Below are 27539 nucleotides of genomic sequence, written 5' to 3' on the forward strand. Positions count from 1 at the left end.
CTAATGCAGGGGATATAGGTTCGATTTCTGGTCCCGGAAGATTCCCAATGCCATGGAACATGCACGCACAACATGCACCATACGTGTACCACAACTCCTGAGTCCATGCTCTAAAGCCTGTGACTTGCAGCTACCGAAGCCCTTATGCCTAGAGTCTGGGTTCTGCAGCAGGAGAAGCCACCAACCACGAGAAGAGCCATGCACTGTCATGAACAGTAGACCTGCGCACTGCAACTAGAGAAAGCCCTCTCAAAGCAGCAAAGACCAAGTGCAGCCAAAAAAATAATTTTTTAAAGTGTTTTAAAAACAGCCAGAATAGAAACAAAACGTATCAAAATCCTGATGCCCAGACTTGTAAGGTGTACATGTACTAACAAGATGCTATAGACTGAACATTTGTGTCCTCCCATAACTTATTTGCTAAATCCTAACACTCAATGTGATACTTGAGTTGGGGCCTTTGGGAATTGACTAGATCATGAGGGTAGAGCCCTCATGAATAGGATCAGTGCCTTTATTAAAAAAAAAAAAAAAATCCCATAGAGTTCCTGTAAGGCATAGTTCCGGCGAGGCAGAAAAGGAAAGATGACCTCAACAGAAGTAGGTTACCTTTATTCAGGCAAGGAGGGGCGACAGTCGGCCTAACGACCAGGCTGAGCGCCGAAAGGGATCAGGGAGGCTTCATACTTATAGGGAGGTTTGCGGAAGGGATAAGGGAAAAGTCAATCAAGTGGGATATTTTGAGTATTCTTTTGTTGAGATGACACTTGTAGTTGGGCAGGGGATGATAAGTCTTCTGGGCGGGTGTAGGGGGTGGTAGGTTTCTGGACAGGGGGTGATAAGTCCCAGATAGATGCAACTGGCCTGGAGCATCAGGATGGAACTAAAGTTATGCTTTGTTTTCTCTGAAGTTAGATGATTCAGCAAGGGGCCTTTGAGACTGTTGTTCTCTTTTCTAGGCCCAAAAGACTCCTTCAGTTCCCTTTTGTTCCTTCTGTTATGTAAGGACACAGTAAGAAGATGGCTATCTATGAACCAGGAAGTGCGTTCTTACAGAGTCTATCTTGATTTTGGACTTCTCAGCCTCCAGAATTATGTTAAAAAAATTTCTGCTTATAAGCTGCCCAGTCTGTGATATTCTGTTATAGCAGCCCACAAGGTCCACATGGACTAAGATGCAAGGTATATAGGAAATTTGAAGATTTTGTTATTTGGCTAATTTAAAATAAATAATTAGATATACGAGATCTAGTACAATTTTATTGTATATGATATCATTTGTGATAAGCAGAATTCTAGATGGCCTTTACAATCTGACCCCTGGTAAACACACACCTTGTCCCAATTATTCAATCAAACAGTAACCCAGGTGCTGCTGTGAAGGAATTTTGCAGATACAGTTAATGCCCCAAATCAGCTGACCCTGAGATTGAGAGAAAATCCAGGTGGGACAACTTTAATCAAACAAACTCTTTATAGCAAAGATTTTTCTCTGGCTGGTCACAGAAAAGGAAATGAGAGATATCAGATATCAAGCATATTTGCTGTTTCTGATTGAAGATGAAGAAGACTGCATGGCAAGGAATGTGGGCGACCTCTAGGAGCTGAGTGTGGTTCTGGCTGATCAGAAGCAAGGAATAGGACTTCCATAGCAAGAAGGTGAATTTTTGCCTCCTCCAAGGATAAACTGGCTTTTCCCCAGATCTCTCACCCAAGAACTCAGCTTGGCTTATATCTTGATATTCTGAGGAGAGAGCCCAGTCAGGCTGTGCTGGATTCCTGACCTACAAAACAGTAAGTTAGTAAATGGGTGCTGTTATAAGCCTCTAGGTTTGTGATAATTTGTTACATGGCAATAATAACTAACACTTCATTTAACTGGAAATAGCAGTTACCATTTTATTTCCCCTTTTAAGGTCCAGGTCTGAAATAATTTCATGATGTTTATTAGCCTTTATGAAACTTAAATTAAAATATTCTATACTATAGTTCACTAATGGAGGGCAAATGGGGATATATAAACACATTTTATATCTCAACATTTTTTTCAGGGCAGTACACTGGCAGTTTGTTCCCTTGGGAAATCTATTTTAATGAAGTAACGTTGGTACTAATCCTGAAATATTTATGTTTCAGTCAAAGCTTAATCTATAGACTCAAAAATATTTGATTGCTTATTCATTAGAGAAGGATTATAGCTATTTGAACAGGAAATACTCTCCCTATGTGCTCTGAATATAATTGTAAGACCTTCACTATTTTCATGGATGACAACATCAATCTGATTAACTACTGCAACTTACCCTGGGTATATGTTCATCCAGGGTCTGTGTTGGTGACATTGACAGCCCTTCCTCATGATGACTGATATGAGTCATGACACTGTGACTGATGGAGAGCATTGCCAGAAAGTTGCTACATGGATCCATAAAGCCTGTAGATATTGCCAAACACGTTTTTGATTTAAATTTGGAGGTGACTCATTTGAATTAGTGCATGATTACCAATGACTCTCAGGGAAGAGCATGGAAAAGTACAGGACTGTCCATAATCTAATTTAGTCTCAATCAAAGCAACAGTTCTAGCTTAGTCTCAATTAAGGAACTCTCCAATGATTAGCACTTATTTCCAGGACCATGAAGTTTTGGTTTCCTAGGCTGATTTTGTAGCAAATTGCTTTGTGACCTTGAACAAGTTTTTAAGTATCTTTTCTTCTTTTAGAATAGTAATAAAATTGAAATATCTGAAGCTCTCTCATGAAGTGTTCTGGGAATTCATTTTTTAAACAGCAGTGAGAGACTCAGAGGGATGAGATGGAAAGCCAAATCATCACAAATAATAAAATTAATAGCTCACCAAATGTTTGTTGCTTTTCATGTTAAATCAGTACTGAAAAATAAAATTCTTGGCAATAAATGGTGACGGTATCTCTCACAGTGACTAGAAAGAAGGTACTAAAATATCAAGAGAGTTAGCCTGACAGGAATTTCATAATCCATTTAAAATTTTTAAAAACTTTTGTTATAAAAATTTTCAAGTGTAACATTGTCAAGTAGAGGAATAGTATAATGAACTTCAAGCACTCTTAAACCTTAGAAACTCTTAAAGTTTCAATAATTATCAGCTCATTTCAGATCTTGTTGGGAGTATGTCATCATCTCAGATTATTTTGAAGAAATTCCTACATAATATCAATTTATCTCAGGGTCCAGCTTATTAGATAAGATACAGTAAATTCAAATGTATTTCCAAATGGGTTTCAATCTAAAAAAATTGTTGCATTCATTAATCATTACTCACTTGAACCAATAAAAATCAATACAAAATCAAAATTCATAAAAAAACATACAGAACCAAGGGATTCTTTTGAAATAGAGAATAATCAAGTAGGCAGTACTAAAGATTTATTTATCATGTCACAGTGTAGAATTATTCAAGGGAAACCACTAAAAACCAAAGAAACTAAAAAAAACGTTTAATTGAAGGATAATCACTTTACAATACTGTGTTTATTTCTGCCATACATCAAAATGAATCAGACATTGTCCCCTCCCTCGTGGTCCCCCTCCCCCCCCCACCCCATCCCACACTTCTAGATTGTCACAGAGCAACAGTTTGAGCTCCCTGGGTCACACCACAGCAAATTCCTACTGGCTATACACCAAAGAAACTTTTTCAAGGCAAGAAGTAACATCTATGCCAACTATTGCAGGAAAAAATACAATGCTTTTAGTAAATTTTAAATAATGAGACTTTTAACTGCTTTGAATTTTAATTTTAGCATTTGCTTCTTAGATGATACACTTATTTGCTTGCTTACAAACATTCCTGACTTATTTTTATCAACTCTATCACTTTTAGAATCATTATGGTTTCAAATTAAATTAAATTTGTCATATTAAATTAAACATGTAGACAATAGGAGCTACATACTTTCTATGTTGCACTGAATATGTTTTCATAGCACATTTTGGCCTGACTTCTCCATCATTAATAAAACATATTTCAGAATGGTTTCAATGTTAAAAAATTGTTACTAAAATTTTATGTACTTAAATATACTCTTCCTATCTTTATGACAGTTTAAATCTTCCTTTCACAAATGAGAACCTTACTAAAATTTGCAAAATATGAACTCAAATCAAAGTCTTAGGAAATAGGATTTTTATGATGAAGAAGTCGAGTGTACAGGAGATTGCTGTCTCATGGAAAAAGTGCCAAAATAGCATTTAAACTAGAAGATAGACCATGGTCAATATTGGGCTAGTTAAATGACATGAAACTGAAATCAAATCCACCTAGGTACAGAAATAAAAACTCTCTTTACTCTTCTATAAAAATTTCACTTACTGAAGGGAAGGGAATTAGAGTAGTTGACCTGATATCTGTCCTGCTTGGGTGCAGAGAGGGAGACCCTTTAGGAAAGAGAAAAGCATCAGGTGACCTGATCTAATTTCAGTTGAAATTCTTAAAAATATACTAATGTATTTTTATCTCTGAAATGCTCTTAGCAGACTGTCCTTCATTAAGGATTAGCTATCTAAGTAGAACCCAAGGGCTAAGACATGGCTTCCTGGAGAATGTTACCACAAAGGCTTTTCAACACTCTGAAGTATAAAATGAACTTGTGTTATAATCTAAACATGTTCTTCAATGTGAAAGTGAAGTCGCTCAGCCGTGTCCGACTCTTTGTGACCCCGTGGACTGTAGCCTACCAGGCTCCTCCGTCCATGGGATTCTCCAGGCAAGAATACTGGAGTGAGTTACCATTTCCTTCTCCAGGGATCTTCCTGATCCAGGGATTGAACCTGGGTCTCCCGCATTGGAGGCAGGCGCTTTAACCTCTGAGCCACCAGGGAAGCCCTAATCTCATCTATTCTGGGCCAGTGATGCATGTCCTAGATGGGGATGGAAAGATATAGGGAATTGCCTTTGATGATTTAGGCTTCTGTTTGCTTTAACTGAACCTCATTTAAAACTTTTTTACTTTCGTTGTTATGGTGAAGCTAGTGGTAAAGAAGCCCGCCTACCAGTGCAGGAGAAATAAGACACTTGGGTTCAATCCGAGAGTCAGGAAGATCCTCTGGAGAAGGAAATTTAAGTATAAAGTATATATTTAAATTTAAGTATATATTTAAGTATGGTTTATATTAGGGGCTTCCCTGGTGGCTCAGAGGTTAAAGTGTCTGCCTGCAATGAGGGAAACCTGGGTTTGATCCCTGGGTGGGGAAGATCCCCTGGAGAAGGAAATGGCAACCCATTCCAGTATTCTTGCCCGGAAAATCCCATGGAGGGAGGAAGCCTGGTAGGCTACAGTCCATGGAGTGGCAAAGAGTCGGACATGACTGAGCTACTTCACTTTGGAAACTTTGGAAATATTAGGTTTAGGTATACAGAATAGTGGTTCAGTCCTTTTGCAGATTATACTCCATTACAGGTTATTGCAAAATAGTGGATATAATTTCTTGTGTTATAGTATACTCTTGTTTATCTAGTTTATATTCAGTAGTTTATATCTGTCAGCCCTCCAACAGATTTGGCCCTTCCTGCTTCCCTTTCCCCTTTGGTCACCACAAGCTATGTTTTCTATTTTTGTCTTTCTGTTTTGCATATACACTCATTTGTATTATTTTTTAGACTCCACATATAAGTGACATCTCTAAGCATAATATACTCCAGGTCCATTCACATTGCTGCAAATGGCAGTAGTTCTTTCTTTTCTTTGGTTGAGTTGTATTCCAGTGTGTGTGTGTTTGTGTTTACACACTCCACATCTTCTTAATCTATTGGTCTATTGATGGGCACTTGGGTTGCTTTTGAGTCTTGGCTATTGTAAATAGTGCAGCTATAAATTTGGTGTGCATCTTTTCAAGGGCTTCCCAGGTGGCTCAATGGTAAAGAATTCTCCTGTCAATGTAGGAGATGCAGTCAATGAAGGTTCGATCTCTGGGTGGTGAGGATTCACTGGAGGAGGAAATGGCAACCTACTCCAGTATTCTTGCCTGGAAAATCCCATGGACAGAGGAGCCTGTCAGGCTCTAGTCCATAGAGTTGGATGTGACTGAACATGAATTCACGCGTAGATCTTTTCAAATTAGAGTTTTTGTTTTTTTCCAGATACACACCCAGGAGTGGAATTGCTGGATCATACGGTAGTTCTATTTTTAAGTTTTTGAGGAATTTCTATATTGCTTTCCACAGTGGGTGTACCAATTTACATTTCCACCAACAGTGTACAAGCGTTCCCTTTTCTCCACATCCTCTCCAAAATTTATTTGTAGGCATATAAATGATAGCCATTCTGATAAGTATGAGGCGTTATCTCATTGTTTTGATTTTAATTTCTTTAATAACTAATGCGTGCATCCTAAGTCACTTCAGTCATGTTCGACTCTTTGTGACCCTACGAACTGTGACTCTCCAGGCTCCTCTGTCCATGGGGATTCTCCAGGCAAGAATAGTGGAGTGGTTTGTCATGCCCTTCTCCGGGGGATCTTCCCAACCCAGGGATTGAAACTGTGTCTGTTAGGTCTCCAGTATTGGTAAACAGTTTCTTTACCACTGGTGCTACCTGGGAAGCCCAATAACTAGTAATGCTGAACATTTTTTCACATGCCTGCTAGCCATCTCTATGTTTTTTGGGTGGAAATGTCTGTTTAGGTCTTCTATCCATTTTCTGACTTTTTAAAAATATTGAGTTATATAAGTTGTTTGTATATTTTGACTATTAATTACCTGGCAGTTGCATCATTTGCAAATATTTTTTCTCATTTTGTGGGTAGAATGGCTTTTTGTTTTTTCAGTGGTCTCCTTTGCTGTGAAAAAGCCTTTACATTTAATTAGACCTCACTTGTTTATTTTCACTTTTTTCCTTTTGCCTTAGGAGACTGATCCAAGAGAACATTGCCACAATTTATGTCCAAGAGTGTTCTGCCTATGTTTTCTTCTAGGAGTTTTATGGTTTCAGGCCATATGTTTAGGTCCTTAAACCGTTTTGAGTTTATTTTTGTATATCACATATCCCTTATATATAAGGGAATTTTCTAATCTCATTGTTTTGCATGTGACTGTCTAGTTTTCCCAGTGCCACTTGTTGAAGAGACTGTCTCAATTGTATATTCTTGCTTCCTTTGTAATAGATTAGTTAACCAAAAGTGTGTAGGTTTGTCTCTGGGCTTTCTATTCTGTTCCATTGATCTATGTGTCTGTTTTTGTGCTAATATGAACTATTTGCTTACTGTAACATTTTTTTTTTTAGTATAGTCTAAGGTCTGGAGGGTTTAACCTGCAAATCTGTCAGTTTTTTTGTTTTTTTTTTCAAGACTGCTTAGGCAATTTGAGATCTTTTGTGTTTCCAAGTGAATTTTAGGATTATTTGTTCTAGTTTTCCAAAAAATGTCATGGGTAGTTTGATAGGGATTGCATTAAATCTTCAGATTACTTTTGATAATATGGCCATTTTAACAGTATTAATTCTTCCAATCTGAGAATGCAGGATACCTTTCCATTTTTTTGAATCATCTATAATTTCTTTTATCAATGTTTTATAGCTTTTCAGAGTATAGGTCTTTCACTTCCTTGGCTAGGTTGTTCCAAGGTAATTTTTTATGTGATTTTAAATGGTTTTTTTTTTTTTTTTACTTTCTCTTTCTGATATTTCATTATTAGTGCATAGACATGCAATATATTTTGTATATTAATCTTGTATCCATCACTTTGCTGAATTCATTTATTACTTTCAGTAATTTCTGGGGTAGAGATTTTAGGGTTCTATATGTAAAGTATTCTTGCCTAGAGAATCCCATTGACAGAGGAGCCAGGTGGGTTACAGTCCATGGGGTTGCAGAGTTGGACATGACTGAGCGACTGAACACACACACACACATAAATTATCATGCCACCTGAAACTTGTAACAGTTTTACCTCTTCCCTTCCAATTTGGATGCCTTTATTTCATTTTCTTGTCTAATTGCTGTGACTAGAATTTCCAATACTATGTTAAGTAGAAATGGTGAGAGTAAGCATTCTATCTTTCTTCCTGAATTTAGTGGAAAGGCTTTAAGCTTTTCACTGCTGAGTATGATGTTGGCTGTGTTTAATAGCCTTTATTATGTTGGGATATGTTATCTCTATACCTGCTTTGATGAGAGCTTTGTCATGAATATGTGTTGAATTTTTTCAAATTCTTTTTTTGGTGTCTACTGAGATGATCGTATGATTTTTATCCTTTTACTAATGTGGTATATCACCTTGATTGATTTATGGATGTTCAGGCCTTAGAATAAAATCCAGCTTGATCCATGGTATATGATCCCTCTTTTTTTAAAAAATGTATTTTGGATTTGGTTTTGCTAATATCTTGTTGGGGATTTTTGCATCTATATTCATCAAAGATATTGGCCTATAAGCTTCTTCTGTCATAGTGTCTTTGTCTAGTTCTGGTTTCAGGGTAATGGTGGACTTGTAGAATTAATTTGGGAGTATTTCCTCCTCTTTAATTGTTTGGACTAGTTTGAGATGAATAGATACTGGCTTTTCTCTAAATGTTTAGTGGATTCCCCTGTGAAGCCATCTGGTCCTGGACTTTAGTTTGCTAGTTGGTTTTTTTTTTTTAATTACATATTCAATTTTCTTTCTAGGGATTGGTCTGTTTAAATTGTCTATTTCTTTCTGACTCAGTCTCTTGGCAGGCTGTATGTTTCTAGAAATGTGTACATTTCTTTTAGGTCATTCAGTTTGTTGGCATGTAATTGTTCATAGTATTCTCATGATTTTTTTGCTATGAGTCATTATTTCTTCTCTTTCACTTATTATTTTATTTGAGTACTCTCTCTTTTCTTCTTGGTAAGCCTGGCCAAAAGCATATTAATTTTGTTTATCTTTTAAAAAAAACTAACTCTTTGATTCAATGACATTTCCTATTTTTTAAAATCTATATTTTCTCTCTGATATTTTCTATTTCCTTCCTTCTGCTGAATTTGGGAATTTTTTTTTCTTCTGATTCTTTCAGGTGATATGTTAGGTTGTTTATTTGAGATTTTTCTTTTTGTTTGAGGAAGGCCTATATGGCTGTGAACATCCCTTGAACTGCTTTTGCTGCATCCCGTATATTTTGGAAAGTTGTATTCCCATTTTCATTTACTTTGAGCTATTTTTTAATTTTCTCTTTGATTTCATTATTGACCCATTGGCTTTTTAGTAGCATTTTGTTTGGTCTCTGCATGTTTGTTTGTTCCTGTTTTTGTTTCTATAGCTGATTTCTACTTTTATACCATTGTAATTTGGAAAAAAGTGTTTGATATAATTTCTATTCTCTTAAATTTGTCAAGGCATTTGTAGAGTGGGGAAGGAACAGAGTAATCTCTCTCCTTTTCTTATATATAAAAGTTAGAAATGTGTACAGAGGGACCAACATAAAATAGGTTCATTTCATGTTGCCATACTTTCTCAGAATGCCAATCAGGTAGTTACCCTTTTCTCATCCTTTTCTCTCTAAAGGCTGGAGACCCAATCCTGTGTGTCCAACTTTGCCTGAGCACTAATTCAGGGGAAAAGATATTTGGTGGAACAAACCCAGATTCAAGCATTTCTCCTTTTAGTGGTCAATTAATGATTCTGAGAAAATAAAGCAATATAATTGAAATATCAAACCAAAATGAATTATATGAATAGTCCTCCTATTTGTTTGGGATTTAGATAATCAATATCTAAAGATGTACTTCCCATTGTACATATTTTTATAACTGAGTTTTACTTTTTTCCTGAAGCTTATCTTTGTAATATATACATCCTGTGGGTTGTGCGGTTTATTGTGGACTATTTCCTGCAGAATATACTCCTAGGTATTGCACCATACTGTGCTTTCTCATCTCCTCCTTGCTTTATCTGCCAAACACACCTTTCTCATATTACAGCTATCTACTGCCATTGGACTTTTCCTTTCTCTTCATGTTTCTATCTTCTGTGCTAAAAGCTATTTTTACTCTTAGATTTTCCTATTCCAGAATTGATGCCTAAAGGCCTTTAAGAATAATAATTATTTCTTAATATATAATCCAAGAAAATGACAATTCTAGACTTTATAACATTTTATCTTAAATCTTTTTCTGCTCACTAGAATTAAATTATACAAACTCATGTTCTTTAAAATGAGAGGAAATCAATTGGAGAAAGCAATCCCTTCCTATTAGGTTTTGTTTTTAGGAAATTCATGAAGGATATGATCTTCCTTTCTATCGTGCTTTCCACCTCTAGATCTATCCTCATTAATTTGGACTGCTTTGCTAGATTAGTTTTTCTAAGACTCAGCTGTGATTTTCATTTTCATGCATGAAAATGGAGAGAAGCTTCTCCACACTGAATAAAGTCTATGCCCTGTGACTTGCCATTCAGGGCCTTTTATTTAACCTTACATTGACCTTAACCTTAACCTGCCTTTCCACTGGTACTTCTCTCGAAAGTGTATCCTTTCACGAATTCACTGAATTACTCCTTCTTCTCTGTATACATAATATATTCTTCAGATCCAGAATTTTGAATTACTATATTGGCTTCTGCCTGGATTGTCATTTTAAAAAATCTTTTAGTGACCCATGTCCACTTTATATTTCATGATTTAATTAACTAATGATTTTGATATCTCCCGAGACAAAATGTATTCTTTATTTTGAAGTTATTTTTGATTAAAGTGTAGTTGACACACAATATGAGTTTCAGGTATACAACATAGTGATTTGACATTTATATACATTACAAATTGATCACCATGATAAATCTAGTAACCCTGTCACTAGACAAAGAAGCAGTATTACTGACTATATTTTCTATGCTGTTTTACATTCCTCTGACATTTTATAAATGGAAGTTTGTGCCTCTTAATCCCCTTCATCTGTTTCACTCTGCACCCCCAAATCCTGCTCTTTTGTGTCTAAGAGTCTTTTTCTGTTTTATTTGTTCATTTGTTTTGTTATTAAGATACCACACAAAAATATAATCATATGGTATGTGTCTTTTTATGTCTGACTTATTTCACTTAGCATGGTACCTATAGGTCCATCCATGTTGTTTCAAGTGGCAAGGTTTAATATTTATGACTGAGTAATATTTCATTGTTTCTATATACCATATCTTCTTCATCTAGTTAGCTATTGATGGACATTTACATTGTTTCCATATCTTGGCTATTATAAGTAATGCTGTAATCAACATAGGGGTGCATATATCTTTTCAAAATAGTGCCTTTGTTTTCATCAGATGAATATCCAGCAGCTGAATCACAGATTGTATAGCAGTTCTAATTTTAAGTTTTTGAGGAAACTTCATATTGTTTTCCATAGTGATGGCACCAATTTAAATTCCCACCAACAGTATATAAGAATTTCTTTTTCTCCATATCTTTGCCAACACTTGTTCTTTGTCTTTTTTATAACAGCCATTGTGACAGATGTGAGGTAATAGCTCATTTTGATTTGCATCTCTCTGATTAGAGATACTGAGCATTTTTTTCATGTGTGTGTTGGTCATCTATATGTCTTCCAGGGAGAAATCTCTACTTAGGTACCCTGCTTCTTTTTTGTTTATTTATTTTATGTTGAGTTGCATGAGTTTCTATATATATTTTAGGTGGTTGGATGGCATCACTGAATCAATGGACATGAGTTTGAACAAGCTCCAGGAGTTGGTGATGGGCACGGAAGCCTGACGTGCTGCAGTCCATGGGGCTGGAAAGAGTGGGACACGACCAAGAGACTGAACTGAACTGAACTGTGTTGACCACTTGTCAGATATATGAGTTGGAAGTATTTCCTGCAGTTTGATAGGTTCTCTGTTCATTTTGCTGATGGATTTATTTGTTATGCAGAAGTTGTTGGGTTTCATATAGTCCCACTTTTTAATTTTTGCTTTTGTTGCCTTAGCTTTGGTGCCAGATACAAAAAAATTATTGCCAAGACCCAGCATCAAGGTGATTACCACCCATGTTTTCTTTAGGAGTTTTAAGGTTTTTAATCTTAAATTCAAGTCTTTAATTATTTTTAGTTAATTTTTGTGTGTGGTATAAATAAGATGGTGGTCCAGTTTTATTCTTTTCCATGTGACTGCCTAGTGTTTCCAACACCACTTATTTAAGAGACTGTCCTTTCCTCATTGTATATTCTTTCCTCCTTCATTGTAAATTACTTGACCATATAAACTTGGGCTTATTTCTGAACTCTCTTTTATGTTCCATTGATCTATATGTCTGTTTTTGTGCCAAAACATACTGTTTCTACAGCTTTATAATATAGTTTGAAATCATGAAGTGCTATGCCTCCACTTTCTTCTTTCTCATGAAGCCTTTGCTTTTGTGTCAGTCTTTTGTGATTCCATACAAATTTTAGAATTGCTTGTTCTAGTTATATGAAAAATGCTACTGGAATTTTGATAGGGGTTGCATTGAATCTGTAGATTGCTTTGGGTAGTATGGACATTTTGACAATATTCATTCTTCCAATCTATGAGCATGGAATATCTATTTATTGGTATCTTCAGTTTCTTTTATCAATGTCATATTTTTCAGTGTACAGGTGAATTTTATTCTTCTTGATGTGGATGTAAATGGGATTGTCAGTTAGTCTTTCTGATAGTTTGCTGTTAATATGGAGAAAGAAATGTAACAAAATTTTGCATATTAATATTTTAGCCTGGAACTTTACTGAATTTATTAGTTCAAATATTTTTTCTGGTATTTTTAGGTTTTTTAATATATAAAATCACAATATTTGCATATAGTGACAGTTTCATTTCTTCCTTTCCAATTTTGTTTATTTTTATCTCTTTTCTTGTCTGATTGCTATTGTTAGGTCTTCCAATACTACGTTGAATACAAGTAGTGAAAGTGGACATTGTTATTCCTGATCTAGAGGGAAAGTTTTCAGCTTTTCATCATTGAGTGAAGTGATGTAAGCTGTGAGTTTGTCATATACGCTTTTTATTATGTTGAGGTATGTTTCCTCTTTATCTACTTTAGAGTTTTTAATCATAAATTGATATTAAATTTTGTCAAACCCTTTTTCTATACCTATTGGGATGATCATGTGATATTTATCCTTTGTTTTGTTAATGTGGTGCAGATCACATTGATCTGAAGATATTCAAGCATCCCTTGCATTGCTGAAATAAATCACACTTGATCATGGTGTATAATTCTTTAAATGTATTGTTGAATTAAGTTAATATTTTGTTAAGGTTCTTCATCTATGTCCAAAAGGATTTTTTTTGTACTCTTTTTTGGTAATATCTTTATCTGGTGTTGGTATCAGGGTAATGTCTTCATACAATAATTTTGGAAGCACTCCCCCCTCTTCAATTTTTTGAGAAAGATAGGTATTAACTCATTCTTAAGTATATGGTAGAGTTCACTTGTCCTGAACTTTTGTTCAGAGAGTTTAAATTATTGAATCAATTTCATTGCTAGAGATTAGTCTGTTAAAATTTTCTTTCTTCCTTATTCATTCTTGGAAGATTGTATATTTCTAAAAATTTATTCATTTTTTCTAGGTTGTCCCATTATTTGGCATATAACTGTTTGTTATAATCTCTTATCTAATGATCTGATCTCTATCATCTAATCTCTCATGTGATCCTTTGGATTTATTTGTTGTCAGTTAACTTCTCCTCTTTCATTTATACTTTTGTTTATTTGGGTCCACTACCTTTTTTTCTTAATGGGTCTGGCTAAACATTTATCAACATTGTTCATCTTTCTTTTCACATCTTTCTTTGTTCATCTTAGTTTTATTGTTATTTTCTGTTGTCTTTTAAGTCTTATCTTTTATTTATTTCAGCTTTGTATTAATTATTTCCTTCCTTCCACATCCAGGCATTGTTTCCACTTTGGTCCAGCCTCTTCATTCTTTCTGGAGCTATTTCTTTTCCCCAGTAGCATATTGGACACCTACCTACCTGAGGGTATCATCTTCTGATGTTATATCTTTTTGCCATTTCATACTGTTCGTGGGGTTCTCAAGATAAAAATACTGGAGTGCTTTGTCATTTCCTTCTCCAGTGGACCATGTTTTGTCATAACTCTCCACCATGACCCATCCTTCTTGCATGGCCCTGCATAGCATGGCTCATAGCTTCATTTTTGTTAAACTTATGGAGACTTCTTTTCTGTGTAGCATATGATCTATTCTGGACAGTGTTACATGTTCACTTGAAAAAAAAATGCGTGTTCTGCTGTTTGGGGGTGGAATACTGTGTATATTTATTCAGTTTGCTATAATATGTCATTAAAGCCTGATGTATCATTTTGATTTTCTCTCCAGATGATATATCCACTAATGTCTACCATTGGTGGGTAGGTTGAATGAGGTTGGTGCTCAGTACCTTACCAGGGCAAGGTACATTGTGTTAGCTAGATGTAAGAAGAATAAAAACACTTAAGAGGAACCCTTCAGCCCGTCTGTCCCTGGAGAATATTCTACCAGATCCCTGCCTCTCCAGCATGTGACCTAAAATTAGTTAATCAGTCTCCTTCTTGTCTGACCCAACTTGCTGCCTGTGCATTGGGACTTAGAGTTAGTGAATTTATGCATGATTATTCAAGTTGGGTAACAGTCTTAGTTACCCATAGCTTTTCAGCTGTCCCAGACATAAACCTCATTGGTTTCCAAAGCCAGACATTATGGGGGTTTGTCTTCCCAGTGCAGGTTCCCTAAGCCTGGGGCTTGGACCCCTTGCTTCTCAGAGAGGACTTGACTGCAGTTGTGATATCTCTTTTGATTGTGAATCACTGCACTGGGGGTATGGATTCTGTGTAGCCTGTATCTCTGCCCCTCTTATCCATCTCAATGTGGCCTTTTTATTTACATTTTTAGTTGTAGAAAATCTATCCTGCTAGTCTTCAGTTTGTTCTATATGTAGTTACAGATTTGGCATGTCCGTGGGAGGTGACCTCAAGATTTTCATACTCTGCCATCTTGATCTGGACATTTTATCATTTATCTTAAATATGTCTGTCTCTCTAAGCCTGGAAAGTTTACAACTGTTTTCTCCAGATACTCAAAATAAACCATCCTCATTCTAAAAATCAGTGGCACTTACATTTTATCTTGAGCTTAGTCACATTAAAAATTGAACATCTAACCCACATCAAACACAATTTAGGTTCTAGTAGCAGTGAACAAAGCAGACAAAAATTCTTGCCCTCATGGAGCTTATCCTGAAGTGGTATAACTGCCTAGGCGAGTTTTAAAATATAGATTTTATAATTATTTACATTGATAAGTGAAGAGAGAAGATCAAGTTTCAGCACATTTGCATACTACTCATGTTTTTACAAAAGCAAAGACATATGTTCTCATTAATAAATGCTGCTCTGTGACTGGAAAACATGTGATCTTTCTTGCTTTATTCTACTTTGTTACACTAAGAAATATAGTTGTTCTTGGGATATTGAGCAATAAGTGCTATTTAGGAGAGATGGATTAGTGAATCACAGGCTCTCAACTGTGACAGGAAAAGAGAGAATCAACATAAAATAACTGCCAAATTCACCAGGCAGACTTACTCTCTCTGGTGTACATCCTGTTTTTTCAGGTTCTTTTATGAGACTTGATTCGACTCCTCAGCTCTCCCTGAATAAGCAGTAGAGATGAAAGCCCATACATACCCTTACCATGACCCAAGAGGAGTCATGACATCATTTTTATTGTCATCATTTTATTCTCTTTTAGCCCTGGTACCAAGGAATAATTTGGTGGATGGTGCTACAACTTCTTTGCTAATAGCAAGCTCAGCAAATGAACATCTTTCTCTAGAAATTGGTTGAGAATTAGGATGAATTTCTCTCCCTTCTGCTTTTCTCTTAAACAGTCCATTGGGACCATCTATTTCTTCATGTCTTACAGTGAGCTTGTACTAATGATTATAATCAAGATTTCACTTTGCTCATGTTTCAAAAGTCTCATATCTCCAAATATATGTTGGAGTTCCTGATGAATGCTTCAGATATTTTCATTGGTAAGTTGGTTGAATGACCACATGTTATATAGTGGGCAAAGTTGTTGCTTCTACTGAATTATACTGTATCTTCTGAGACCTGTTAGTCATCTCAGAGCCATTTTTGTTTCTTCTGGGTACCATAATGCTTACAGGTGCTGCTGTTGATTGCATCCTTGGGTATCACCACACACTGCAGGTGCCATGTCTATGTTATGCCTCGCTGTTCTATTTCACTGGGCATCAAAAATAGCTGTCAGGCAATGCCACCATGTTTTTCATTTCCAATTAGGTGCCACAACTGATAAAACTGAATTTTTCATGGAACCAAAACTGCTCAACGGTCCATGGAGAAGTGAGGGGAGAGAGATTCTCTCCCTTTCCTATGCTTTACTCTTTTGTAGGGGAGCAATAACAAGCCTCCTACTCTTAAACATTTCCAGAATAATTTTACCATACTTAATTTTCTGTTTCCTTTTCCTTTTTTCTTTCTTTCTTTTCTTCCTTCTTCTCTCTTTCCATTCTTACTTTTCTTCCTTCTTTCTTCTCCTTTTTCCCTCCCTCCCTCCCTCCTTCCTTTCTCCCTTCTCTGTCTGTCTCCTTTTTCTTCATGTTCTCTTCTTAAGAAATGGGCCTTAGTCTCTTTATTCTCTGTGTGTAAATTGGCAGAACTTTTTGAATATTCTCCCTGCTCTTATGGTATACATCATTTCCCAGAAACTTCTAAATCTCTCAAGTAAAGAGATCATGGAAGTCAAGCTCAATCGATTCAGCAGGTTCTGTTATATAGAAAGAGCTCAAAGAGCAACTGTTGATGAATGAATGAAATACAGTATGTCAGCTAAGTGCTGTCTGAAATCACTCTACAAAGTTACTTTGGCGCATATTTTATTTCTTCTAAAGTTCATAAAAACTAGGTTGATTTTCATTTAACTTCGTACCTTCTAAGGCTCCTCACTTAGTATTTTGCATGTAATGGCTTAAATGATTTTTAAGTAATGGATAATGTTTCTTCTGCATTTGTACTAAATTTCATAGGTGTGAGATGTATCACAGAGTAAAATATAGCTGATAAGTAGGATGTAGTCCAAAGTTAAGACTTGGGGAGCTTTATTGTTGCTTGCATCCTATAGGTTGTGCTAATGTGCTCAGTCGTGGCCAACTCTTTGCAACCCCATGGACTGTAGCCTGCCAGGTTCCTCTGTCCATGGAATTTTTCCAGGCAAGAATACTGGAGTGAGTTGCCATTTCCTTCTCCAATACTATAGGCTAATTTTTGTTAAATGGTTATCTTTAATCTTAAGGGATAGGTATCTTTGTAGCCTTCTAATTTTAAAGTTTCTGTTTTAACTAACTGTTCACATTTGATGTTTTGCAAAGCAGTTTTTTGCTTATGTGATTTCCATTGTCAGGTCTGTTTATTTCTCTCCTTTGGTTCTTGCCTCATTGCAATAAAAGTTTGAAACAACGGACTAAAGGGTTTAAAATAACAGACACGTTGCAAAGCAGTTTCAGCCCAAGCAGACAGATGTTTTATTGAGCAGCCACGCCCAAGACACGAGAGCAGGTCAACCCCAAAGGAGTCATCATAAGGATTCCTTTGGCTTCCCCCTTTTTATACTTCCTGTCTCCATGCTTTGGTTCTGCTCTGGGTAAAAATAGAGCTTGTACCCACCACCAGTCAGGAGAGGGAATGCAAACAGGCATAGGCTCAAGGCCAATTGACAATTGCAAGTTATGTAACAGGCCTGTTGTGCATGTCTTCCCATAATTCAGTCTGTTATAATCAGATGTATATATGTGTAGAATATTTATGAACCCCTAATGGGCTCCTAAGGCTGCCTAAGTTTACTTGAGGAAGCCCCCGTGGTTAGTGCGTATCCACTGTGTGCTCTCCTGGGTGTGTCTGAGTTTAGAGATCAGCTTGCATCCTTTTCCGTTAGGCCACCTATCGTTGCTCATGCCTAACTTCCTACCTAACACTATCATAATGAGTGATTTTTTCCCTAAACAAATGAAAAAAAATTAGATATTAAGTCAATATAATACAAAGCCAACAGTCACAAAATGTTATCATCATTTTAAAAGAAAATAAATGTTTTTGCCCAGGGTCTTTATGCTAAATATTATTTATATTCTGTGTTTGTTATGATTATTTAAATGCTAGAGATATTTAAAATTTCTCCTAGTAGCAGTATATTATTATTTTGTATAATAGTTCATCTAATAATACATGGATGCTGTTAAGGTGGATGGGCTATAGGAACAGCAATAAAGATGACCTACAGGAAAGTGTCCACTTGGTGACAAGAGAAGCTGAGTTTTAAAATTTGTGGAAAGTGTAAGACCCATAAATGGGCTGAGTTGTTTACCTGGAGCTGAAATTATGACAAGTTAGGATGGGAAAATTTGAGGTGAGACAAGTGTGACAATATTAGCATGATTCTTTATAATCATGATTTGAGTGGTAATATGTTTTTACCAGACAACTGGAATGCCTTTGTCTTCTGTATCTAAGCAGAATATTCATGTTACTTTTTGAAATCAAGGGTTTTAAAATTATAAAGAGTATTTCACTTAAGGATTACATTACAAGGAGATATGAATGAAAAATTAATGAATGTATGGTGTGCAAGTTCCATAGTTTAGTGAATGGTATCCTTATGTCACTCAGGCCAGAAGAAACTTTTTTTTTTTTTATCCTGAACGTCAAATTCATCAACAAAGCCTCTTGATTTTACTTCTTCAATATCTTATAAATCTTCCTACTTCTTTCACCAAAATCATTGTAGTCCACATTACCATCATTTTCGTCTGAACTACTGAAATAGCCATTAAGCTCATCTTCTTACATATCTTTTCTCTTTCCTCCAATCAGTTTTTTTGCAGTGTAGTTATTGAACTTTTCAAATGGCAAGCCATACAATGTTATCTTCTTGTATAAAATCTGTCAGTGACTTCCAATGCTCTCAGAATACAGACAAACTTATTTCACATGTCCTACAAAGGTCATCAGGATTTGGTCTCTTTATCCAGTATTATTTAGCTACTGATAACTCAAATCTATAAATACAGCCCTGATTTGTCCCATAAACTTCCAGACACATGTGCAATTGCCTAAATGCATAAAACTGATTATCTCTCTTCTCCCAGATTTCAGAGACCTTCGTAATATATTTCTTTCAAAGTATTTGGCCATTTGGCTTAGGCTGTCACTTTTTTTTGGCATCCAATTTCTTATAATTTTTTTTCCTTATTGCTTAAAAAATATCTCTAGGTTTGATATAACATGAAAGTCATTCTTACAAATGACTTTTGCACACCTTTCAGGAATTTCAATGGTTGAAAATCAGTTATCCTATACAATAACCCCATTAGAGGAATGATAATCCCATTGCAAAATATTTTCAGTGATTATCTGGAGATAGTTACAAGTAATTTTCCTTTTTATTTCTTTGCACACTTATAGTTTCTAAATTTACTGCAATAAGCATGTTTTGTCTCTGATGATAAGCAATAACAACTCTTTTTAAAAGGTCAGTGTTTAAATTGAATTAAGCATGTGTGCTAAGTTGCTTCAGTTATGTCTGACTCTTTGCAACCCCAGGGACTATATCCCTCCAAGCTCCTCTGTCCATGGAATTCTCCAGGGAAGAAGACTGGAGTGGGTTGCCATTTTCTTCTCCAGGGGATTTTCCTGACCCAGGGATTTAGCCCATGTCTCCTGCATTTCCTGCAGGCAGGTTATTTACCACTAGCCCACCTGGGATAGAATTAAATATTAATGCAGACTCTGGGGGATAGGTAGCCATTGTAAAGTCTGTATAAAATATGAAAAAACAAAGGCACAAGAAAGCATCTAAGATTAGAATCTGTCGGTGGTTTTACTCTTGAAAAACTATCCATAGAGGGTAAAAACAGAATTTGTAGCTATTTTTCCCATAGGTTCTCCTCAGTTGCTGTCTACAACAGCGGAAAACTACCTACTGATAGGTGTAGGTGACAAAAACAAAACAGCTTGGGGCTGGAAGGATTTCTGGAAATTTAAGAGAAGAATCTGTGAGAGAGCTATAGAATGCAAAAGACCCCAGACTGAGAATAACTTGCCTAAATCTCTGACTGACAGCTAACTTATATATCTTTGGGGAAGGATCTAGTGGGATTATCCCCAAAGAGATAGAGATCAGGGAGAAAATTAGCCTTGAAAATTAGAACTCCTGTGGATGGGATTTGTGATTTTGCTGGTATTTTTGTTGTTCAGTTGCTCAGTCGTGTCTGACTCTTTGCAAACTCTTTGGACAGTTTCATGCCAGGCTTCCCTGTCCTTCACTATCTCCCAGAGTTTGCTCAAATTCATGTTCATTGAATCGGTGATGCCATCCAACCATCTCATCCTCTGTTCCCCCCTCCTCCTGCCTTCAATCTTTCCCAGCATCAGGGTCTTTTCCAGTGAGTCAACTCCTTGCACCAGGTCACCAAAGTATTGAAGTTTCAGCTTCAGCATCAGTCCTTCCAATGAATATTCAGGGTTGACTTCCTTTAGGATTGACTGCTTTGACCTCCTTGCAGTCCAAGGGACTCTCAAGAGTCTTCTCCAGTACCACAGTTTGAAAGCATCAATTCTTTAGTACTCAGCCTTCTTTATGGTCCAACTCTCACACATGTACATGACTACTAGATAAACCATAGCTTTGACTATATGGACCATTGTCGGCAAAGTGATGTCTCTATTTTTTAATATGCTGTCTAGGATTGTCATAGCTTTTCTTCTAAAGAGCAAGTATCTTTTAATTTCAGGGCTGCGGTCACTGTCCACAGGTATTTTAACTGAATATATTTCCAAAACAATGTCCAGCTTGGTGGTAGACAGCTGAAGCCTTATGGGTTTGAGCTATCAGAGGACAGATCTTGAAGCTGAAAGAGCAATTAAAACTTAAGGGGAGAATTCCCCAAAGCAAGATGACCCTAGAGTGAGTAAGTCCCCAAGTCTGTGTATATACTCTGCTCAGATATTGGTTTTCTGCTGAGCTGTGCAGATATAGGAGACACTCTCAGGGTTCCAGGCTATGAAATGTAGCACTGGGAAGTTGTAAAAATTAAGCAGAGATTTGTAAAAGTCAAGGTAGACAGAATTTGCACTTAGAGTCTGGAGTAGGTAATTCCCTATTATAGTAACATCAATGAAACAAAGTAGAAAACAAGAAAACAACAGCAAAACAGTAATAAAAAACAAACCTCAGAAGGACCCAACAGATTACATCTACACTGTCTTAGTTTTCAACTTAAAAAACACTAGACCTGCCAAGAAACAGAAAGAATGACCTGCATGTAGGGGGTAAAATGCAATCAATAGAAATTGAGTGGGTCCAGAAGTTATATTTAGGAGATAATGGATTCAAAACTGCTAGTGTAAATGTGTTAAAAAATTAAAAGGCACATGACTAAATAATAAGAAAAATTGAGTGAAGAATTAAGGGAAAATCAAGAGAGAAACTGAAGCAAAAAAAGATATTCTGGAGCTGAAAATTACATTAACTAAAATGAAAAATTGACATATAGTCTCACCAGAATTTGGGAGTGGGAGGAAAAAATAGTAAGCTTGAAATTAGATCAATAAACATTATTTAACATCACAGAGGAACATTTATTTAATTAATTATTTTTACAAAAACTGAGCAGAGAGACTTAGAAGGCTGTGGAACAATATCCAGCAGCCCAATATATGGGCAATTTATGTTCCAGAAGCAGAGAAGGGAGAGAAAGGTCAACGATCAAGAAAAATCTTGTAAGACCTTACATACAAGGGAATAGCAGGTCAATTGATGATTGACCTATCATCAGAAAAAAAGAATCTGGGAAATATTAGGGTGACACATTCAAATTGATGAAATTGTCCACCAAGAATTATATATCCAATAAATCTAGCATAAGTGCTCTAAAATTTCCAAAGGAAGTTTTTTAGGCTGGAGGGAAAGGACACAGACTGTAACTTAGATCTACACGAAGAAATAAAGTATATAGGGAATGATAAATAGGTTGATAAATATAAAACCATAGCACTTTCTTTTTCTATCTTTAATTCTTTAAAAGACAAATGGTGACTCAGAACAAAAGTTAAGAAACTGAATTATTGGGTTTATAATATATGTAAATATGATATGGCACTAGTGGTGTAGTTGCTAAGTCATGACCAACTCTTGCAACCCCATGGACTCGAGCCCACCAGGCTCCTCTGTCTGAAATAGATGGTAACAGTAACACAGGGGATGAAGCTAACTATAGATATACTGCTGCAAGTTTCTAAGATAAAAATCTTAAGTAATTAAACTTAAGCTCTAAGAAGATTGTGATGTATTAAAGATGGATGTTATAATTTCTGACAAAGGCTAAAATGAAATAAAGAGATAGAGCTGGGAAAAGAGAAGAATACTAAAAATAAGTCTGAGTAACAAAAAGCACAGCAGGAAAGGAGGAAAAAAGAGCACAGTTTCAGTAGTTGTGCCTCACAGGCTTAGTTGCTCTTCATGTGGGATCCTCCTGGATCAGCGATCAAAACCATGTCCCTTGCACTGCAGGCAGATTCTTTATCACTGAGCCACCAGAGAAGCCCCAGAACTGACAGTCTAAATGGACAAATAGATAATATTGGTGATTTTTAACACATCTCTCTCAGTTATCAAGAGAACAATTTCACAACAAAGAATTAACAAAGGACATAAATTGTTTGACCAATTCTGTGGAGCATCATGGGCTTCCCAGTTGGCTCAGTGGTAAAGAATCCACCTTCTAATATAGGAGTCATGGGTTTGATCCCTGAGGGGTGGGGAAGATCTGGAGAAGGAAATGGCTACCCAATCCAGTATTCTTGCCTGGGAAATCCCATGGATCCTGGTGGGCTAAAGTCCATGAGTGCACAAAAGTGTTGGATACAACTTAGCAACTGAAGAACGATAGCAACATGAAGCACCATAATGCTGTGTAGTTTTAGGTTTTTCATTTGGTTTATAATGCAGTTTGGGTGGACTTTTTGGTACGGAATATGAGATATGAAGAGAAATTCAATCTTCTGTATATGCTGGAAACATGTTGAAAAGAAAACCATTTCTACATAGAATTGATTTTGCATCTGTATGTAAATCAAGTAACTATTTATGTGTAGATCTTTTCATACTGTTCATGGGGTTCTCAAGGCAAGAAAACTGAAGTGGTTTGCTATTCCGTTCTCCAGTGGATCACATTTTGTCAGAACTCTCCACCATGACCCGTCCTTCTTGGGTGGCCCTACATGGCATGGCTCATAGTTTCTTTGAGTTAGACAAGTCTGTGGTCCATGTGATCAGATTGATTAGTTTTCTGTGATTGTGGTTTTCAGTATGTCTGCTCTCTGATGGAGAAGGATAAGAGGTTTATGGAAGCTTCCTGATCGGAGAGACTGACTTGGGGAAACTGGGTCTTGTTCTGATGGGCGGGGCCGTGCTCAGTAAATCTTTAATCCAATTTTCTGTTGATGGGCAGGGCTGTGTTCACTCCCTGTTATTTAAGTTCAGTTTAGTTGCTCAGCCATGTCTGACTCTGCAACCCCATGAATCTCAGGATGCCAGGCCTCCCTGTCCATCACCAACTCCCAGAGTTTACTCAAACTCATGTCCATCGAGTTGGTGATGCCATCCAGCCATCTCATCCTCTGTCGTCCCCTTCTCCTCCTGCCCCCAATCCCTCCCAGCATCAGGGTCTTTTCTAATGAATCAACTCTTTGCATGAGGTGGCCAAAGTATTGGAGTTTCAGCTTTAGCATCAGTCCTTCCAATGAACACCCAGGACTGATCTCCTTTAGGATGGACTGGATGGATCTCCTTGTAGTCCAAGGGACTCTCAAGAGTCTTCTCCAACACCACAGTTCAAAAGCATCAATTTTTTGGCACTCAGCTTTCTTCACAGTCCAACTTTCACATCCATACGTGACCACTGGAAAAACCATAGCCTTGACTAGACGGACCTTTGTTGGCAAAGTAATGTCTCTGCTTTTTAATATGCTGTCTAGGTTGGTCATAACTTTCCTTCCAAGGAGTAAGGGTCTTTTAATTTCATGGCTGCAATCACCATCTGCAGTGATTTTGGAGCCCCCCCCGAAATAAAGTCTGACACAGTTTCCACGGTCTCTCCAACTATTTGCCATGAAGTGATGGGACCAGATGCCATGATCTTAGTTTTCTGAATGTTGAGCTTTAAGCCAACTTTTTCACTCTCCTCTTTCACTTTCATCAAGAGGTTTTTTAGTTTATCTTCACTTTCTGCCATAAGGGTGGTGTCATCTGCATATCTGAGATTATTGTTATTTCTCCCAGCAATCTTGATTCCAGCTTGTGCTTCTTCCAGCCCAGCATTTCTCATGATGTACTCTGCATATAAGTTAAATAAGCAGGGTGACAATATACAGCCTTGACGTACTCCTTTTCCTATTTGGAACCCGTCTGTTGTTCCCTGTCCAGTTCTAACTGTTGCTTCCTGACCTGCATACAAGTTTCTCAAGAGGCAGGTCAGGTGGTCTGGTATTCCCATCTCTTTCAGAATTTTACACAGTTTATTGTGATCCACACAGTCAAAGGCTTTGTTATAGTTGATAAAGCAGAGATACCCCTCATTCAAGGTAAGGAGTGTTGGGGTCCTTTAATGGACCGGAACCTTGTGGTACGGAGTCGACGATAAGAAAGTGAAAGAGAGAAAGAGGCTGATATCCCTTGATTTACACAGAGGACCAATAAAGTCCTTGACACAGGATTTGCATCGCTCATGAAGGCACCAGGCACCCTCTCGAGGGGGTCTTAGAAGCCCGGGCAGAAAAGTGAGCACGACGGGTCTCCACACTCCAGAGAGTCAGCCAGAAAGAGAGAGAGAGAGAGAGAGAGAGAGAGAGAAAAGACCTGGGGACCTAAGTTCTGATGGAGCAGAAGGTGCTTTAATGATTTTCCTATGAGTATATATAGGCTGTGGTACAAGAAACTTCTTTCGGGAATGATAGAGATCAGAAAACCAGACGTACATCAACCGTTACCAAGGGAACAAGGGGTAATGTTAGTCACAAGGTCAGGAGGCAATCCATATCTCAAGAAAGGGGAACAAGACTAAGCAGTTTTGTCCTAAAGAGAATGTTTACTAAAGGAGACCCAAGCCTGCCTCACACAATGACCTCAGTCCCTGGGAGCAGCATGCTGTTCCGCTTGAAGAGGGACAAAGGACTCATGAGAGACAGCACATAGGAATCCTCCCGTCAAACATTCCCTGACAAGGAGCAGCGGCTGCACTTTGCTGGAGCAGCCATAAAGAGATACCACATGTCCAGGGTAAGAGAAACCCAAGTAAGACGGTAGGTGTTGTGAGAGGGCATCAAAGGGCAGACACACTAAAACCATAATCACAGAAAACTAGCCAATCTGATCACAGGACCACAGTCTTGTCTAACTCAACGAAACTAAGCCATGCCGTGTAGGGTCACCCAAGACGGACAGGTCATGGTGGAGAGGTCTGACAGAATGTGGTCCACTGGAGAAGGGAATGGCAAACCACTTCAGTATTCTTGCCTTGAGAACCCCATGAACAGTATGAAAAGGCAAAATGATAGGATACTGAAAGAAGAACTCCCCAGGTCAGTAGGTGCCCAATATGCTACTGGAGATCAGTGGAGAAATAACTCCAGAAAGAATGAAGGGATGGAGCCAAAGCAAAAACAATACCCTGTTATTTACCTGGGGCCAAACTATGGTGGAAGTAATGAAGATAATGGAAACCTCCTTCAAAAGGTCCCAGGCATGCACTGCTACACTCATTGCCCCCAACCCTGCAGCAGGCCACCGCCGACCCACACCTCTGCAGGAGACACCTGGACACTCATGGGCAAGTCTGAGTCAGTCTCTTGTGGGGTCACTGCTCCTTTCTCCTGGGTCCTGGTGCACAACCTTCTTCTTGTACCCTCCAAGAGTCTGTTCCCCAGTCTTGCGTGAGTTCTGGCGCCTCTATGGTAGGGTTGATGGCGATCTCCTCCAAGAGGGCCTATGCCATACCCAGGTCTGCTGCACCCAGAGCCCCCGCCCCTGAGGCATCCACTGCTGACCCGTCCCTCCATAGGAGACGCTCACACAGTTCTGTCTCAGCCTCTGTGGGGTCTCTGGGTCCTGGTGTGCACAAGGTTTCTTTGAGCCCTCTGAGCATCTCTGGTGGGTATGGGATCACATCTCTGAATGCCATCTCACCACTCCTTCCATCTTGCTGGGGCTTCTCCTTTGCCTTGGACATGGGGTGTCTCCTCAAAGTCGCTCCAGCTCCACACAGCCACCACTCCAGCACCTACCTGGATCTGCAGTAGCTCCTCCGGTGTCCTGAGCGGGCCCTGGGAGTTTCCTGACAGCATCCATTGGATCATTGAGAAGCGAGAGAGTTCCAGAAAAACATCTACTTCTGCTTTATTGACTATGCTAAAGCCTTCAACTGTGTGGATCATAATAAACTGTGGGAAATTCTGGAAGAGATGGGAATACCAGACCACCTGACCTGCCTCCTGAGAAATCTGTAGGCAGGTCAGGAAGCAACAGTTAGAACTGGACATGGAACAATGGACTGGTTCCAAATTGGGAAAGGAGTATGTCAAGGCTGTATATTGTCACCCTGCTTATTTACCTTCTATGCAGAGTACATCATGAGAAATGCTGAGCTGGTGGAAGCACCAGCTGGAATCAAGATTGCCGAGAGAAATATCAATAACCTCAGATATGCAGATGACATCACCCTTATGGCAGAAAGTGAAGAATTAAAGAGCCTCTTAGTGAAAGTGAAAGAGGAGAGTGAAAAAGTTGGCTTAAAACTCAACATTCAGAAAATGAAGATCATGTCATCTGGTCCCATCACTTCATGGCAAATAGGTGGGGAAACAGTGGAAACAGTGACAGACTTAATTTTGGGGGCTTGAAATCATTGCAGATGGTGACTGTAGCCATGGAATTAAGAGATGCTTGCTCCTTGGAAGAAAAGTTATTACCAACCCAGACAGCATATTAAAAAGCAGAGACATTACTTTGCCACCAAAGGTCTGTCTAGTCCAAGCTGTTGTTTTTCTAGTAGTCCTGTGTGGATGTGAAAGTTAGACCGTAAAGAAAACTGAGCAGAGAAGAATTGATGCTTTTGAACTGTGGTGTTGGAGAAGACTCTTGAGAGTCCCTTGGACTGCAAGGAGATCCATCCAGTCCATCCTAAAGGAGATCAGTCTTACTGGGTGTTCATTGGAAGGACTGATGCTAAAGCTGAAACTCCAATACTTTGGCCACCGGATGCAAAGAGCTGACTCATTGGAAAAGACCCTGATACTGGGAAAGATTGAAGGCAGGAGGAGAAGGGGACGACAGAGGATGAGATGGCATGAGATGGATGGCATCACCGACTCAATGAACATGAGTTTGAGTAAACTCTGGGAGTTGGTGATGGACAGGGAGGCCTGGCGTGCTGCAGTTCATGAGGTCACAAAGAGTTGGACATGACTGAGCGACTGAACTGAACTATGTGTAGATCTA

At 37.9% G+C, this 27539-nt stretch overlaps 1 non-coding gene across 1 annotated transcript; it reads right to left on the bottom strand.

Annotated features, from left to right (window-relative positions):
• Positions 1-4786: 4786 nt before the first annotated feature.
• Positions 4787-4859, bottom strand: TRNAW-CCA. Its single transcript has one exon. It is a non-coding gene; the product is annotated as a tRNA-Trp (tRNA).
• Between the last annotated feature and the right edge of the window lie 22680 nt (positions 4860-27539).

Source organism: Cervus canadensis, chromosome 17 (assembly GCF_019320065.1).
Source record: "Cervus canadensis isolate Bull #8, Minnesota chromosome 17, ASM1932006v1, whole genome shotgun sequence".
Classification (NCBI taxonomy): Eukaryota; Metazoa; Chordata; class Mammalia; order Artiodactyla; family Cervidae; genus Cervus; species Cervus canadensis.